The 16,443-nt window shown below is 39.4% G+C and overlaps 1 protein-coding gene and 1 pseudogene across 7 annotated transcripts in view; one reads left to right on the top strand and one right to left on the bottom strand.

The window, feature by feature from the left end:
* The window catches only part of Dock3 (dedicator of cytokinesis 3), a 633,495-nt gene that overhangs the window by 417,029 nt on the left and 200,023 nt on the right, over window positions 1-16,443 (bottom strand). The gene's annotated exons all lie outside the window — the stretch shown is intronic.
* Window positions 5,256-13,794, top strand: LOC106009101 (axin interactor, dorsalization-associated protein pseudogene; annotated as a pseudogene).

Genomic DNA, 16,443 nt, shown 5'->3' with positions numbered 1-16,443 from the left:
TTTTGTACTTGCTCAAAGTTATCAGCTTAAAATATAATAAATTTTTATGTGAGCCTAAAGTTAACAACAAAGAAAAAACCTTCACTAGGTAAACACAGAGATGAACAGAAAGGAATAAAAGCATACCATTACATAAAATAACAAATAAATTACAAAGGAAGACAACAAAAGAGGAAAAAGGAAATAAGGGGCCTGCCCACATTAGGGGACCTGCCAACAACAGGTGCCTTGAGCTGTGGTCTATGTGGCAGATGATAACAGAACACCCTGGAGAGGAGTTCCACTCCAAAACTGAAATGTTACCCTTCCACAGAAACCAACTGCGAGACACCCTTGGGAGATAGGCTTGGAAAGTGTGAGAACTAGAAAGAGATCTGCTGAGATCCCTTGAGAAGTTAAAGCTTCCTTCAGACCAGTAAGATCATGGGGCCTGCATTCATTTGTGGGAGGCAGGACGCAGGTTTAGTGGTAACCTTCAGATGGGGTAGATCTGAAGGAGACAGCATTTAGTCCACAGGTCTGCTTCAGCTCTTGCACCGCTGCCTATATCCAGCAGAAACTAGTGGTAAACACCTGGGTTGTCTTAAGTGTCTATGTTAAAATCATAGTCCTTAAAGGTGGTCCATGAGTGGCTCTTGCAGTCTGGCAATATCCAGTTTATATCTGGCCCTAATGTTGTCACTGACTTACTACTATAACAAAGGTAACATACTTCTTGCTGTCAATTGGTTTTATTTTTTTCTGTAACCACTATCTAAATTGCCTGGAAGTTATAAATAATACTGTGGCCCATTAATGAAAAACCAGGCACTCGACCAGAAAAGCTGGAAACACCAGCAGAGAAAACAAACACAGAAATTAGAAGCATTTATAGCTAAATGGATGCACATTGAGGCCACACTCTTAAGTGAAATAAATAGGACACACATGTGTAAATACCGAATGGTTTCTCTGGTGTAAGAAACTGAAAGTGTAAATAAGGATCAAAATGTATACTAGATAATGTGAAATAGGAAGAAAAGGTCCAAAGAGGAAGGGGAAGTGGGAGGGGTAGGGGAAAGGAAAGAAAGGAAAGGAAATGTGAGTATAAATATGAGTATAGGAAAACATGGAAACAAAGTCTGTAAATAGAGAGGGGTGGAGGGGTTGAAGGGAGGGCAGGAGAATGGGGAAAATAATAAGAACCAAGATATATTATGTAAAGGTACAAATTCCCAATAATGAATGTCAGCATTCTGTATACCTAAAATGTACCAATAAAATTAATGAATGGAAAAAAAAACCAAACACACACACACACACAAAAAAACAGGAAAACATGGGGCAACAAAATGCCCCCAAAAACTTCCAACTCCCCCAAAGCCAATCCAGGAGGCACTGAGAGGAGGAAAACACAGCAAAAATGTCTAAAAGGGTAACAAGGGAGGCAACAAAAGAGTTCAATAAGTTATACAGTGAATTAAAAGAAGATATAAGTAAACAGAAAACTGTAAATAAAACAAATGATCAGTGAGTCTAGAGAAGACACTAATGAAATTCTTGTAGAGCTAAAGAAAAAGATCCAAGGCCAGGCGTGGTGGCACACAACTGTAATCCCAGCACTCTGGAAGCTGAGGCAGGAGGACCAAAGTGATAATACAGTGGTATCTCCATTCTCAAACTTAATTTGTTCTATGATTTTAGAAAAGATGACCATCTTTGTGTTTGTGTGGGAAAGATGGCCGCAGTCATGTTTGTCACCTAATGCAGAGTTTATAAAGAAAAACAAAATTTTGCCAAACACTTGTTTGCAAACCAAATTGCTTTCAAACAAAAACCACTCCAGACCACATTGTAATTAAAGTACCAGAAATATAACACAAGAAGAAAATCTTTAATGCTGCTAGAGAAAAACAACAAATCACCTATAAAACAAAACCCATTCAAATTACAGGAGACTTCAACACAAACTTTCAAGCAACAAGAGCCTGGAATTAAGTGTTTCAATTCCGAAAAGAAAACAACTTCCAATCCAGACTGATATATAATGCAAAATTATCTTTGAAAGCTGATGGAGAAATAAGCTTATTTCCAAGACAAAGAGCACCTGAAAAAATTCATGAAGACCACATAAACACCCCCTAAAATTCTCAAGAATACCCTAGAAAAAGACAAACTAACAATGATAAAGCTTCAAAAGAATGAATGCATCAGATAGGGATAGCAAATAAGTAGAAGGAAAAGAAAGCAAAACAGAAACAAGTAAATAATACAATGACAGAAATAAGGCAATACTTATCAATTATAACTATCAATGTGAATAAATTCCATTTGCCAATCAAGACACAGATTAGCAGAATGAATCAAGAAATAAAATCCAACAGTATGCTGTATACAAGAAATACATTTAATACAAAATGAAATTCATAGAATAAAAATCAAAGGTTAGAAAACAATATTCCACATAATGGGAACCTGAAAAGAAGCAAGAGTAGCTATCTTATTTTCAGACAAAGTGCACTTTAAGCCAAAACTGATCAAAAGAGGCACAAAAGGGCCTTACATTATTAGTTAGCAGAACTATTAAACAGGAAAGCATAACAATTATAAACATATATGCACCAAACCATGATGTACCCAACTTCATAAAGCAACACTAATGGACATAAAAGATCAGATAAACATCAATACAGTTACAATGGGAGAATTTAATATGCCACTATCACAAACAGATGTATCAACTAAAAAAATCAACAAAGAAATATCAGAGTTGAACAAATGGACTTAAGAAACCTTTAAACAAACAGACTTAAGAAAATACACAGTGTTCCAACCATCAACAACAGAATACACGTTCTTTTTGTCAGCACACTATACTTTCCCAAAACAGATCACATACTAGCTTACCAAGCATGCTTAAATAAATGAAAAAAAAAAATCAGAGTTACCCCATGCACATCATCAGATCCCCTATTATCAGTGGGTCACAGAGGAACTAAAAGAAGAAATAAGACAGTTTTTACAATTAAATGATAACGTCAGTACAACACAAGAGAATTTACGTTGGGTTATTTTTTTGTTTTCCCGGTACCAGGGATCAAACTAACGACCTTGCACTTGCCAGGCAGGTGCGGCACAACTGAGCTACAGTCCCAGCCCCTGACACAACAGAATTTATGGGACACAATGAAATCAGTCCTAAGTGGGAAGTTTATAACTGAATGCCCAGATCAGAAATGCTGAATGAGCCCCCCAAAAAATCAACCTAATGATCCATCTCAAGCCCTACAAAAAGCAAGAACAATCAAAATGCAGAGCTTGTACAAGGAAGGAAATTATAAACAACAGAGCAGGAATCAATGAAATGAAAACTTTAACAAGTTATTTAAAAAAATACAAAGAGCCACTGAATTGAACAGCTGATTCTTTAAAAGAATAAACGAAATAGACAAATCCTTAGCCATTCTACCAAAAACAGGAAAGAAAAGACATTAAATCAATGTAATTTGAAGTGAAAAGTATGAAATCATAACAGACACTGCTAAAATCCAGAAAATTACTACCAACTACTTCACAAACCTGTATGCCAAAAAATAGGAGAACTCAAAAGAAATGAAGATACCTAGATACATTTGAATTACCAAAAGTGAACCAAGAAAATTTTTAAATCCTGAATAATTCTATAACAGGCAATGAAATGGAGGCAGTAACAACAACAACAACAACAACAAACATATCAATTAAGAAAAGCCCAGGACCTGATGGATTCACAGCTGAATTCTACAAGAACTTCAGGGAAAATCTAACACCAGTAATCCTTCAACTCCTTAATGAAAGTGAGAGGGAGAAAAGAGCTGCACAGGTGCACAAGCATCAGCCAGAGGCCCGCCCCATACCATCAGTAAGTGCACACAGATCCCAGCGAGCAGCAGTATGCACCAGAGCTGAGCGGCTGCAGGCAGATCCCAGCCAGGGTCCGGCCCAGACACCAGTGGCTCAGGCACACAAGCCCAAGCCAAAGGGTGGCCCAGAAAAGAGCTGTACAGGTGCACAAGCAATAGCCAGAGGCCCGCCCCATACCATCGATAAATGTGTGGAGACCTGAAGCCAAAAGCCTACTCAGACACCAGGGTCAGGGGTGCACAACTCCCAGCCAAAGGCCCTCCCAGACAACAGCTTCATAGAGGGGCAGGCCCTAGCCAGAGGCACACTTAGATACCATACTAACTGTCCATAGGCCCCAGCAGCCAGAAGCCCACCCAGACAACAGGTCAGCTCAGGGACCCAGAAGGCAACCATTCTGAACCCAGGAATTGGTGCACTGGTGAGCAGCAGAGAAAAGGTTGCTCGGTGGCTTGCTGAGAATTGAAGACCACTGGGTAAGCAAAAAGTTACCTCAACAAAGGCACAGCAGGCTACATCTGTTGAAATGAGAAGACATGTAAATAAATCTCAAAACCAGACTTCCAGATCACCTACACCAAACCCAAAGGGAAATGAGATGGAACACTCTGATACTCAACCACCTGGACTCCCTGATCTGGCAACAAAAGAGGATCTGGAAAAAATGAAATCAGAAATAATTTCTCAGATAACAACAGAGATTGTGTCTATAGTGCAAGACATGATTAATAAATCCAGAGAGAACACAGATAAAAAAAATAGAGGAGCTGAGGAACATGATGAGATCCCAACATAGGAAAGAAATGGAATCCATCAGACACTGCAAACAGACTTCCAGGACATTAAAAACTCCATTGTAAGTTTATGCAGCAGAATGAGCGTGTGTGAGGACAGAATTTCAGATACAGAAGATAGGATTGCAACTAGTGACCATGAAAAGAAAAATTTCTCAAAAACAGTAAGGGACCATGAGAAATCAATCTAGCAGCTGCTAGACAATGCAAAGAAGAATAATGTAAGACTGATCAGAGTCAATGAAGAAACAGGAGAGAATGCAGACAACATAAAAAAACCCTGTTGACAGAGGGCAGAAACACTGGCCCACCAGGCCCAGGGGAACCTCGAAGTAGCATGGTGGCCTGGCAGCTCTGGGCAGCCTCACTCTAGGTGGGGTGGGGCCTGGGGGTGGCCGCTCTGGAGCCTCAAAGTTTGGCTGTGGCGGCAAATGGGCTTGGGCAGCTCCTTTGCGGGCAGCAACGGCCACGGCGTTTGCTCCTGGCCCCATTAATATCAGGGCCTGGCCCAGGGAGGATGGCACCCTAGAGCCTGGCCTCGCTGGGGTTGGGGTGGCAGGGCCCAGGCAGAGGGCAGCCATGTTGGAAGGGACCCAAAGTCTGCTGCAGCGCCAGCTTTAGAAGAGGCGCTGACTTCGATTCTTGGGGCCAGGTGGTGGAGGTGATAGACCAGTATCAGATATTAGCAAGACATGTACAAAAAGAGGCCCAAGCTCAACACAATAATTCTGAATTCACAGAAGAACAAAAGAAAACCATAGGCAAAACTGCAGCATGCTTAGAACTGAGAAGTGCAGCTTTACAGTCCACACAGTCCCAAGAAGAATTTAAACTGGAGGACCTGAAGAAGCTAGAGCCAATCCTAAAGAATATTCTTACATAAAATAAAGAATTCCCATTTGATGTTCAGCCTGTCCCATTAAGAAGAATTTTAGCACCTGGTGAAGAAGAGAATTTGGAATTTGAAGAAGATGAGGAAGAGGGTGGCGCTGGAGCAGGGTCTCCAGATTCCTTTACTGCTAGAGTCCCCAGTACTTTATTACCAAGATTGCCCGTCAGAGCCGGGCATGACATTACTCACCATCAGAATTGAGAAAACTGGGCTGAAAGACACCGGGCAGTGCATCAATCCCTATATGACAGTGTAAAGGATCTGAACGGCATAGATTTAACCCCTGTGCTGGACACTCCAGTGGCTTCAAGAAAGGAAGACACATGCGTTCATTTCAATGTGGACATCGAGCTCCAGAAGCAAGTGGAGAAGCTGACCAAAGGTGCAGCGATCTTCTCTGAATTCAAACACTACAAGCCTAAGGAAAGGATCACCAGCACCAAGGGTTTCATTTTCATGGAGATGCATAACATTAAGTCTCTTCCTATTATGATAGAACTCTACAAGAAACCCACTGACTTTAAAAGAAAAAAGATGCAATTACTGACAAAGAAACCACTTTATCTTCATCTGCATCAAACATTTTTTAAAATTCTTTTATTGTTACATTTTACGTATACAATATATTTACATTTCTCAATGGGAACTTGTAACTTTACATGATGTATCTTGGTTCTTAGTTTTTCCCCATTCCCTGCACTCCCTTCACCCCTCCACCCTTGCCTATTTACAAAGAATTTGTTTCCGATTTTCCCATTTCTCATAATATTTCCTTTCCCTTCTTTCCTTTCCCCTACCACTCCCACTTCCTCTACCACTTTGGACCTTTTCTTCCTATTTCACATTATCAATTATTCATTTTAATCGCTGATACATTTTAGGTATATAATATAATGACATTCATCATTGGAAATTTGCACCTTTACATAATCTTTCTTGGTTCTTATTTTTTCCCTTTCCCTTGCTCTCCCTTTAACCCCTCCATCCCTCCCTATTTACAAAGACTTTGTTTCCATTTTTTCATTTTCTCATATTAATGCTATTCCCTTCTTTCCTTTCCCCTACCCCTCCCACTTCCCCTTCCCCTTTGACCCTTTTCTTCCTATTTCACGTTATCTATTATACATTTTAGTCCTTATTTACACTTTCAGTTTCTCACACTAGAGAAACTATTCAGTATTTACAAATGTGTCCTATTTATTTCACTTAAGAGTATCACCTCAATGTGCATCCACTTAGCTATAAATGTCTCTAATTTCTCATTTTTGATGGCTGAGTAGTACTGCATTTTATTAAAAAAACACATTTTCTTTATCCAGTCTCCAGGTGATGGGCATTTGGGCTGTTTCCAAGTTTTAGCTATTACAAATTGTGTTGCTATGAATATGGGTGCATATATGTCACTGTGGTATGATTCTTTTAATTCTTTGGGGAAGATATCCAGCGGGAGAATACCTGGGTCAAATTGGACTTCCAGTTCTAGTTCTTTGAGGGATCTCCATACTGATTTCCACAGTGTTGCACCAGTCAACACTCCCACCAGCAGTGGAGCAGGGTTCCTCTTTTCCCACAGCCCTGCCAGCATTTGATATTAGTTGATTTCATGATAGCAACTATTCTTTCTGGGGTGAGGTGGAATCTCAGGGTTGTTTTCATTTGCATCTCTCGAATGACCAGTGATACTGAACATTTTTTCATATGTTTATTTGCTTTTTCTATTTCTTTGTCTGAGAAATGTCTGTTCATTTCAGATGCCCATTTTCGGATTGGGTCTTTAAATTTGGGAGGTCTGATCTTTTTAACTTCTTTATAGATTTGAGATAGTAGGCCTTTGTCTGAGGAACAGCAGGTGAAGATTTTTTCCCATGTTGTGGGTTGTCTCTTCACAATGCTGGTGGTTTCTCTTGCTGTGCAGAAGCTTTTTAATAAGAAGAGATCCCACTTGTTGATTGTTTGTGGTAGTTCATGGGCAACTGAGGTTCTGTTCATAAAATCTTTTCCTACACCAATATCTTCAAGAGTTCTACCTAAGCTCGGTTCCAGAGAGTTCAGCATTTCTATTTTAATATTTAGATCTTTAATCCATTTTGATTTTACTTTAGTGTATGGCGAGAGATATATGTCTAGTTATAATCTTTGGCAAGTTGAAACCCAATTTTTCCAGCACCATTTATTAAAGAGGCTATCTTTCCTCCAGTGAGGATGTATGGCTTCTTTATTGAAGATGAGATGGCTGAGTGTGTCTGGCGTTGTTTCTGCATCTTCTAATCTGTTCCACTGGTCCTCAGGTCTGTTTCTTTGCCAGTAGCATGCTGTTTTTATCACAGTAGCTTTGTGGTATAGTTTCAAGTTAGGGGTTGTGATACCCCCTGCCATGTCTCTGTTACCTAGAATTGCTTTTGCTATTCTGGGTCTCCTCTTGTTCCAAATGAATTTTTGGATTGTTTTCTCAAGGTCCGTGAAGGATGCTGCTGGGATCTCAATTGGGATTGCACTGAATCTATATAGCAGTTTTGGAAGTATGGCCATTTTCACTATATTGATCCTTCCTCCCCAGGAGCAGGGGATGTCTTTCCATTTTCTGATATCATCTTCAATCTCTCTTTTCAGAGTGCTATAGTTTTAAGAGAAGAGGTCTTCGATTTCTTTTGTTAGGTTGATTCCTAGGTATTTCAGGTTTTTGGGTGCTATTGTGAAAGGAATTATTTGCCCTATTTCTCTCTCAGTGAGTCTGTTTTTCATGTAGAGGAAAGCTATTCATTTTTGTGTTTTGTCCTTGTATCCAGCTACTTTACTGAATTTTCTTATTAAGTCCAGAAGACATTTGGTGGAGTTCTTGGGGTCTTCTATATAGAGTATCATGTCATCTGCAAATAATGACAATTTGACTTCTTCATTACCTATCTTTATTACTTTTATTTCTTTTGTCTAACTGCTGTAGCTAATGTTTCCAAAACTACATTGAACAAGAGTGGTGATAGTGGACATCCTTGTCTTGTTCCTGATTTTAGTGAGAAGGATTTCAGTTTTTGACCATTTAGTATGATATTGGCTGTTGGTGTTTCATAGACGGCTTTCATCAGTTTGAGGTAGAGACCATCTATTCCAATTTTTTTAGGGTTTTTATCATAAATGCATGTTGGATTTTATCAAATGCTTTTTCTGCATCTATGGAGACAGTCATACGGGTTTTGTCCTTGGCTCTATTGATATAGTGTATTACATTGAATGATTTTCATATATTGAACCATCCCTGCATCCCTGGGATGAATTCCACTTGGTCAGGGTGTATGATCTTCTTGATGATCTTCTGCATTCTGTTTGCCAGTATCTTAATAAGGATTTTTGCACCTATGTTCATTAGTGAGATTGGCCTATAGTTCTCTTTTTCAGTTGGGTCTTTCTCTGCTTTGGGGATCAAGGTGATGCTTTCTTCCGGGAATGAATTTGGGAGTATTGCTTCCCATTCAATTTCACTGAAGAGTTTAAACAGTAGTGACCATAGTTCCTCTCTAAATGTCTTGTAGAGTTCAGCAGTGAAGCCATCAGGACCCAGGCTTTTCTTAGTTGGTAAGTTTTTAATTATACTTTCAATTTCACTGATTGATATTGGGTTGTTTAGAATTTTTAAGTCTTCTTCGTTCAACTTTGGGAATTCATATGTATCTAAGAATCTGTCTATTTCTTCCGTCTTATTGGAGTATAGGTTTTGGAAGTAGGTATTGATGATCCTCTGGATTTCTGCTGCGTCCACTGTAGTTCTACCCTTTTTATTCCTAACTGCATGGATTTGAGCCTTTTCTCTTTTTTTCTGATAAGGTTGGCTAAGGGTTTGTCAATTTTATTTATTCTTTCAAAGAACCAACTCTTGGCTTCATTAATTTTTTGTGTTGTTCCCTTAGTCTCCATTGAATTGATTTCTGCTCTGATCTTTATAATTTCCTCCCTTGTATGAGCTTTGGGTTTGTCCTGCTCTTCTTTTTCTAGAAGCTTGAGGTTCAGCATCAGGTTGTTTAATTAGGCTCGTTCTGTTTTCCTTATAAGTGCATTCACTGCTATGAATTTCCCTCGTAAGACTGCTTTCATTGTGTCCCATAGATTCTGATATGTTGTATTGTCATTGTCATGTAATTGAAGGAATTGCCTGATTTCTTCTTTAATTTCCTCTGTGACCCACTGGTTATTCAGAAGTGTGTTGTTCAATTTCCAAGTGTTTATGAAATTTTTCCAGTTTCTTTTGCTATGGATCTCCAATTTCATCGCACTATGGTCTGATAATATACAGGGGATAACTTCAATTCCTTTGCATTTACTTAAAAATATTCTGTGAGCAAGTATGTGGTCTGTTTTGGAGAACAACCCGTGTGGAGCTGAGAAGAATGTGTATTCTGATTTTGTGGGGTGGAATACTCTATAAACATCTGTTAAGTTCATTTATTTAAGAGCTCGATTAAGTTCTATTTCATTGCTGATTTTATGTCTAGTTGATCTATTTGTGACAGTTCAGTATTGAGGTCCCCTACTACCATTTTGTTTGTGCGTATATGACTTTTCATGTCCGTTAGTATTTGTTTTATATAGTTGGGAACACTAGTGTTTGGTGCATAAATATTTATGATTGTCATCTTTTCCTGTTGGATTGTTCCCTTTACAAGGATGTAGTGTCCTTCTTCGTCTCTCTTAATCAGTGTTGGTTTGAAATCTACTTGATCTGCAAAGAGGATAGCTACTCCTGCCTTTTTTCAGATTCCCATCGTGTGCAGTACTGTTTTCCACCCTTTAATTTTCAATCTATGAGTTTCTTTTTGAATTAAGTGTATTTCTTATATGCAGCATATTGTTGGATCTTATTTCTTGACCCAATTCTGCCAGTATATTTCTTTTGATTGGTGAATTGAGTCCATTAATATTGATAGTTATAACTGATACATATTGAGTTATCATTGTCATGACTTTTTCTTTTTGTTGGATTCTCCCTCTTTACATTTAATTTCTTGTTGTGCCCGATGGGTTCATTCTGCTGTGCTTCTTGGGGTTTTGATCCTCATTTTCTGTTCCTAGGATATTGTCTAAAATTTTTTGCAGTGCTGCTTTGGTATTCATGAAGTTCCTGAGGTGCTCTTTGTCATGAAAGTATCTTATTTCTCTATCAATTTTGAAAGATAGTTTTGCAGGGTACATCAATCTGGGTTGGAGGTTGTTTTCCCTTAAGGTTTGAAATACATCACTCCAAGCTCTTCTTGCCTTGATGGTTTGCATTTAGATTGCTGTGATTCTGATGGGCTTTTCTTTTTTGTGATTTGTTCATTTTTTTTAACTGCTTGTAGAACTTTGTTCTTCTGTTGAGTTTCTGAAATCTTAATAATTATATGCCTATGTGTAGATTTTTTCTGATCAAGGCTATTTGGAGTCCTACATGCCTCTCTTATTTGTACGTGAAATTCTTTTCCCCTGCTTGGGAAGTTTTCTGCCATTGTTTCTGTGAAGAGTTTTTTTATGTCATCTGCATGCTCCTGTTTCTTCATTGACTCTAATCAGTCTTATGTTATTCTTCTTTGCATCGTCTAGCAGCTGTTGGATTGATTTCTCATGGTCCCTTATAATTTTGAAGCAATTTTTCTTTTCCTGGTCACTAATTGCAATCTTATCTTCTATATCTGAAATTCTGTCCTCACATTGACTCATTCTCCTGTGTAGAGTTTCAGTGGAGTTTTTGATCTCCTGGAAATCTGTTTGCATCTGTTTCATGGATTCCATTTGTTTCCTATGTTGGGATTCCATCATGTTCCTCAGCTCCTCTCTAGATTTATTAATCATGTCTTGCACTATGAGCACAATCTGTGCTGTTATCTGAGAAATTATTTCTGATTTCATTTTTTCCAGATCCTCTTTTGTTGCCAGTTCAGGGAGTCCAGGTGGTTGAGTATCAGTGTTCCATCTCATTTCCCTCTGGGGTTGCTTTAGGTGATCTTGGTTTTGAGACTTGTTTACATGTCTTCTCATTTCGATGGGTGTAGGGCGGGGGTGCTATTGGTGCCTGCATGGCTCACCTCCTCTGTGCTGGAGGAGGTGGAATGGAGGCCCAGAAGCCCCTACCTCTGGGCTGGGAGCTGTGGAATGTGGCCCATAAGCCCTTTCCTCTGGGCTGGGAGCAGTGGAATGGCGGCCCGGAAGCCCCTCCCTCTGGGCTGGGAGCAGGAAGTGGCGGCCCAGAAGCCCCTACCTCTGGGCTGTGCGTGGTGGAACAGCAGCCCAGAAGCGCCTTCCTCTCGGCTAGGACGGGTGGAATAGCAGCCCAGGAGCCCCTCCCTCTGGGCTGGGAGCAGTGGAATGGCAGCCCAGAAGTCCCTACCTCTGGGCTGTGCGTGGTAGAATGGTGGCCCAGAAGCACCTTCCTCTGGGCTGGGAGCAGTGGAAAGGCAGCCTGGAAGCCCCTACCTCTGGGCTGTGCGTGGTAGAATGGTGGCCCAGAAGAGCCTTCCTCTGGGCTGGGAGCAGTGGAACATCAGCCCAAGAGCCCCTACTTCTGGGCTGGGAGCAGTGGAATGGTGGGCCAGAAGCCCCTACTTCTGGGCTGGCCAACTGCATCAAACTTTGCACAAGGACTGATCCTGAGCCAAGTAACCTGGAGCTCCTTGAATCTCACCAGCCAGTAGCAAGCACGATTGCTCTGTGGATCTTCACTTCCTCGGGCAAGAGTGGGCTCTGCCCACTGAGGCCAGTGAGCCCTCAGACGGCCGCACTGTGGGCTAAGTCTAGCTGTTGCAGAGCGGAAGACTCCTTTGGATGAAGGCTTATTGTAGGTGTCGGATGTGGTCTTTTCTGTTAATTGTGCATTAAGAATCTGTTTTCTAGGTTACCTCTGCCCTGCCTGCTTCCTGGAACTGCTGCTGTGCTAGGTGTGCTCATCTCCACACCCCACATGGCAGGAAGAATGTCTCAGGTTTCCACCTCTGCTCCCTTTTGCTCTGGTGTGTGCTCTGGTCGGAGTGGACCTCAGGCTTTGGCAGGTGGGTGGGTTGGTAGCAGGTTGTCTGGAGAGCCCTGGACCGGCTATGCTGCCAGAGGTCTGTGGGAAGGGGATAGGTTGCTCCTGCCTGGGGAACCGATGGCTCTCCTGCTTAGAACAGTGTGCCTGGCCCAGATCAGTTTCCCCAGGCAGGGACACTGTCCCCAGGTAGTGGCAGCGATTTTTTTCGAGATAACCAGATTGTTTTTCTGAAAATGAGCATATTTTAGTCATGTTGATTAGCTGTTCTGCATGACATTGTTTTGTTTTCCTCATGATTTTAGTTAGCATTGGAAGTGTCTCAGAATAAACACATTTCTAGATGGGTTTACAATGTCTTGTAGGTCATGTCATCTAAAATTAATCGAGTCTGATACTAATGAGATACTTCAGGAGTAACTGCTGATTTTCTGACAACTGATTGTGAAACCTTAAAACCCGAATACCTTTAGAGTGATGAGTATGCAAAATCGGCAGACTTTCTATTTTTTTAATGTAGGTAGAAAGGATTGCCTTTTATTTCCTATTCAGATATATTTGGCATTCATCCACAGGAAAACATGCAGGTCATTAGCTTATTATAATTTTGACCATTTATATTACTTTTGACTTAAGAAGAGCATGCATAAATTGAACTTTCATAGCACACGAGTTAAATATTTGATGCACTCGACATTAAGATTTGTGATGGGCTTTCTGTGGCTTAGATGTGGAACCTACAAATATTAATATTCACTATTTTAAACACACAGTGCATGAGGGAGTAGCCAGCTCCTATTTTAAACGAGTGGAATAGCCTAGGTATAGCAGTCAGTACATTTGCTTTTCATACTCAGTAACCATGGTGAAGTTGTGTTACCCTTGCTCTTCAAGAGATCTAGTCTACTTCCAGTTGTCTGTTAGGCCACTTCTGCTCACTAGCTAAATCCTAACACAAACTATGTGCCTGAAAGACTTCTCAGCCAAATTCAGTCATGTGTTTCATCTTGACTGATAAATTCCAAATACTAAAATTATTTAGTCCACATTAGCTCTAGGAGATGAAGAATTTGCCTTAATAAATTGCTTTCTTTTCACTCAGTTCAATTTTGGAGTTGTCCAATTCCCCAGGCTGTGAGCTCCTCGGGGGCAAGAACCCGTCTTCTGTGTCGTGTACCTTTCTTTCCAAGGTGCTTGGCATCACTGTACCCTGTGGAGTCCTAAAACATAATCCTTGAAACCTACTATTAAAATGTAGCAAAATGAAAAAAAAAACAAAACTGTTCACAGAAGTAATGGCAGAAAACTTCCCAAGTAGGGGAAAAGAACTTGACATACAGATAAGTGAGGCATATAGGACTCCAACTAGCCATAATAAAAAAAAAATCTATACATAGGCATATAATAAATAGTTAAGAGTCCAGAAACCCAACAGAAGAACAAAATTTTACAAGCAGAGAAAAGAAACAAATCACATACAAAGGAAAGCCCATCACAATCACAGCAGACTTCTCAGCACAAAACATCAAGGCAAGAAGAGCTTGGAGTGATGTATTTCAAACCTTAAGGGAAAACAACCTCCAACCCAGATTGATGCACCTTGCAAAACTATCTTTCAAAATTGATGGAGAAATAAGATACTTTCATGACAAAGTGCACCCAAGGAACTTCATGAATACCAAACCAGCACTCCAAAGAATTTTTGAATAACATCCTAGGAAAAGACAATGGGGATCACAACCCCACAAAGCCCAGAAGAATGAATCCATCAGGCAAGACAAGAAATTATTTATAAACACACTGCTCCATAAGAATGTAGTCAAACAAAAATAAGCAAATAAAGCAAATTAGTTATCTGATTTCCAAAGGAATACTAGGTTCATATATGGTGAACAGTTTATGAGAAATGAAAATTTGGCAATGAAAAGACAGAATCCTTTAATTAGATAGCTTTTGTACATGAATATAGTTAACAACATGAACTTCAGGATATGTTAATTTGGCGTTAACTACTTAAATTTTCCCACGTCCCAGTTATGCTACTTTGGAAAAGATACTTGAGCTCTCAAAGCTTTGCTTTTCCTCATCTGAAATAAGTGAATACTTCCACCTGCCAATCTGGGATTCCAAGTGTGGTGTGATAAAAATATCATATACAATGCCTAGTATTTAGAATATTTAATAAATGGTAGCTATTGTTGATTTTTAACCTTTCACACTTCTTCATTACTTACAAATAACTAAAGAGTATCTGAAATTAAACACTGTCAAAATTAGCTAAATTTTATATATTGTTCAGTACCTAGTGCACATGGATTGAGAGAATAATTGACATTGACCTACTACTCAAAGCAATGTACAGATTTAGTACAATCCCCATCAAAATACCAATGTTAGTCTTACAAAAAATATCCTAAATTTCATATGGAAACCAAAAAGACCCCAAATACCCAAAGCAATTCTAAGCAAAAAGAACAATGCTGATTTCAAAATACACTATAGAGCTTTAGTAACAAAACCAACATAGTTCTAGTTTAAAAACAGACCCTAGGCCAATGGGCCACAATAGAGACCCAGAAATAAATTTATGCACCTGAAATAAGCCTGACTCAGAAACACAAATATGGGATGTTTTCTCTCATATAAGGAATCTAAAAAAAAACTGACACGAGAGGAGAAGGGAGACTATTATATAGAGAAGCAGAAGGAAATGGGGGTGAGGGTAAAGGAGAGTAATGAAGGGATATGATCAAAGTATGTGATATGGATGTATGAAATTATCACAGTGAAACCATCATAATTTTGTAGAATATGTGCTAATAAAAAAATGTATGCATCTTCAGCCAACTGACTCATAACAAAAACATATATTACAGAAAAGACAGTCTCCACAAAATGGTGCTGGGAAAACTGGATAGACATATGCAGAAGACTAAAACTAGACCATTATCTCTCACTCTGTACAAAAAAAATCAACCAAATGGATCAAAAATCTTAATATAAAAACTGAACTTTGAAATTACTAGAACAAAATATAGGAGAAACACTTCAAAACACTGGCACAGGCAACGATTTCCTGAGTGGGATTCTAATATCCCAGGAAACAAAAGCAAGAATTGACAAATGAGATAACACCAAGTTAAAAAGCATCTGCACAGCAAAGGAAATAAAGCCTATAAAACAGAAAAGAATCCAAGCCAGCTGTTTGTTTATAGAGGATTAACATCTAAAATATATAAAGATCTTAAAAAGCTGAATAAGAATAACCTAACAAATAAATGGACAAATGATCTGAATAGACACTACAGAAAAGAGAAAGTACAGATGGCCAATAAATATATTTTAAATGTTCAGTATCTTTAACCATCAGAAAAATAGAAATCAAAACTATACTGGGATTCCATCTCAGGGGGAACAGTTATTTTCTCTCATTTGCGGAAAATTTAAAAAAAAGAAAGACTTGAAAGTAGAAGAGGGACTATTAGAGTCTGGGAAGGGAGATAGGGGGAGTGGGAGAAAAGAAGGAGAAGGTAGGGTGTCTTGATCAAAGCTCAATGCACATAGGGGCCGGGGATTTAGCTCAGTGGTTCTGCCACCTGCCTTGCAAGCGCAACATTCCAAGTTTGATCCCCGGTACCAATAACGACAAAAGAAAAAAATAAAAAAAGCTCAGTGCACATATAGAAACGTCACAGTAAAGAGCCATTAATTTGTACAATTAATATTTGTTAATAATCATAATTTTTTTTAAAAACACAAAACCAAATATATTTCTGAGGCCCAAAATAAAATAAACATCTCAACTGGGTAGGAACAGAACACAGAGCAGTGAATCAGGGTAGTCACAAGGTCATCAAGGTAAAACCACCAAGGTCAGGTTCACTTCT

The sequence above is a fragment of the Heterocephalus glaber genome, unplaced genomic scaffold, assembly GCF_053883595.1.
Source record: "Heterocephalus glaber isolate CG9 unplaced genomic scaffold, H.glaber_assembly_v1.0 deba00001504, whole genome shotgun sequence".
In the NCBI taxonomy this organism is placed as follows: Eukaryota; Metazoa; Chordata; class Mammalia; order Rodentia; family Bathyergidae; genus Heterocephalus; species Heterocephalus glaber.
This window is presented reverse-complemented; position numbering and strand designations above follow the sequence as displayed.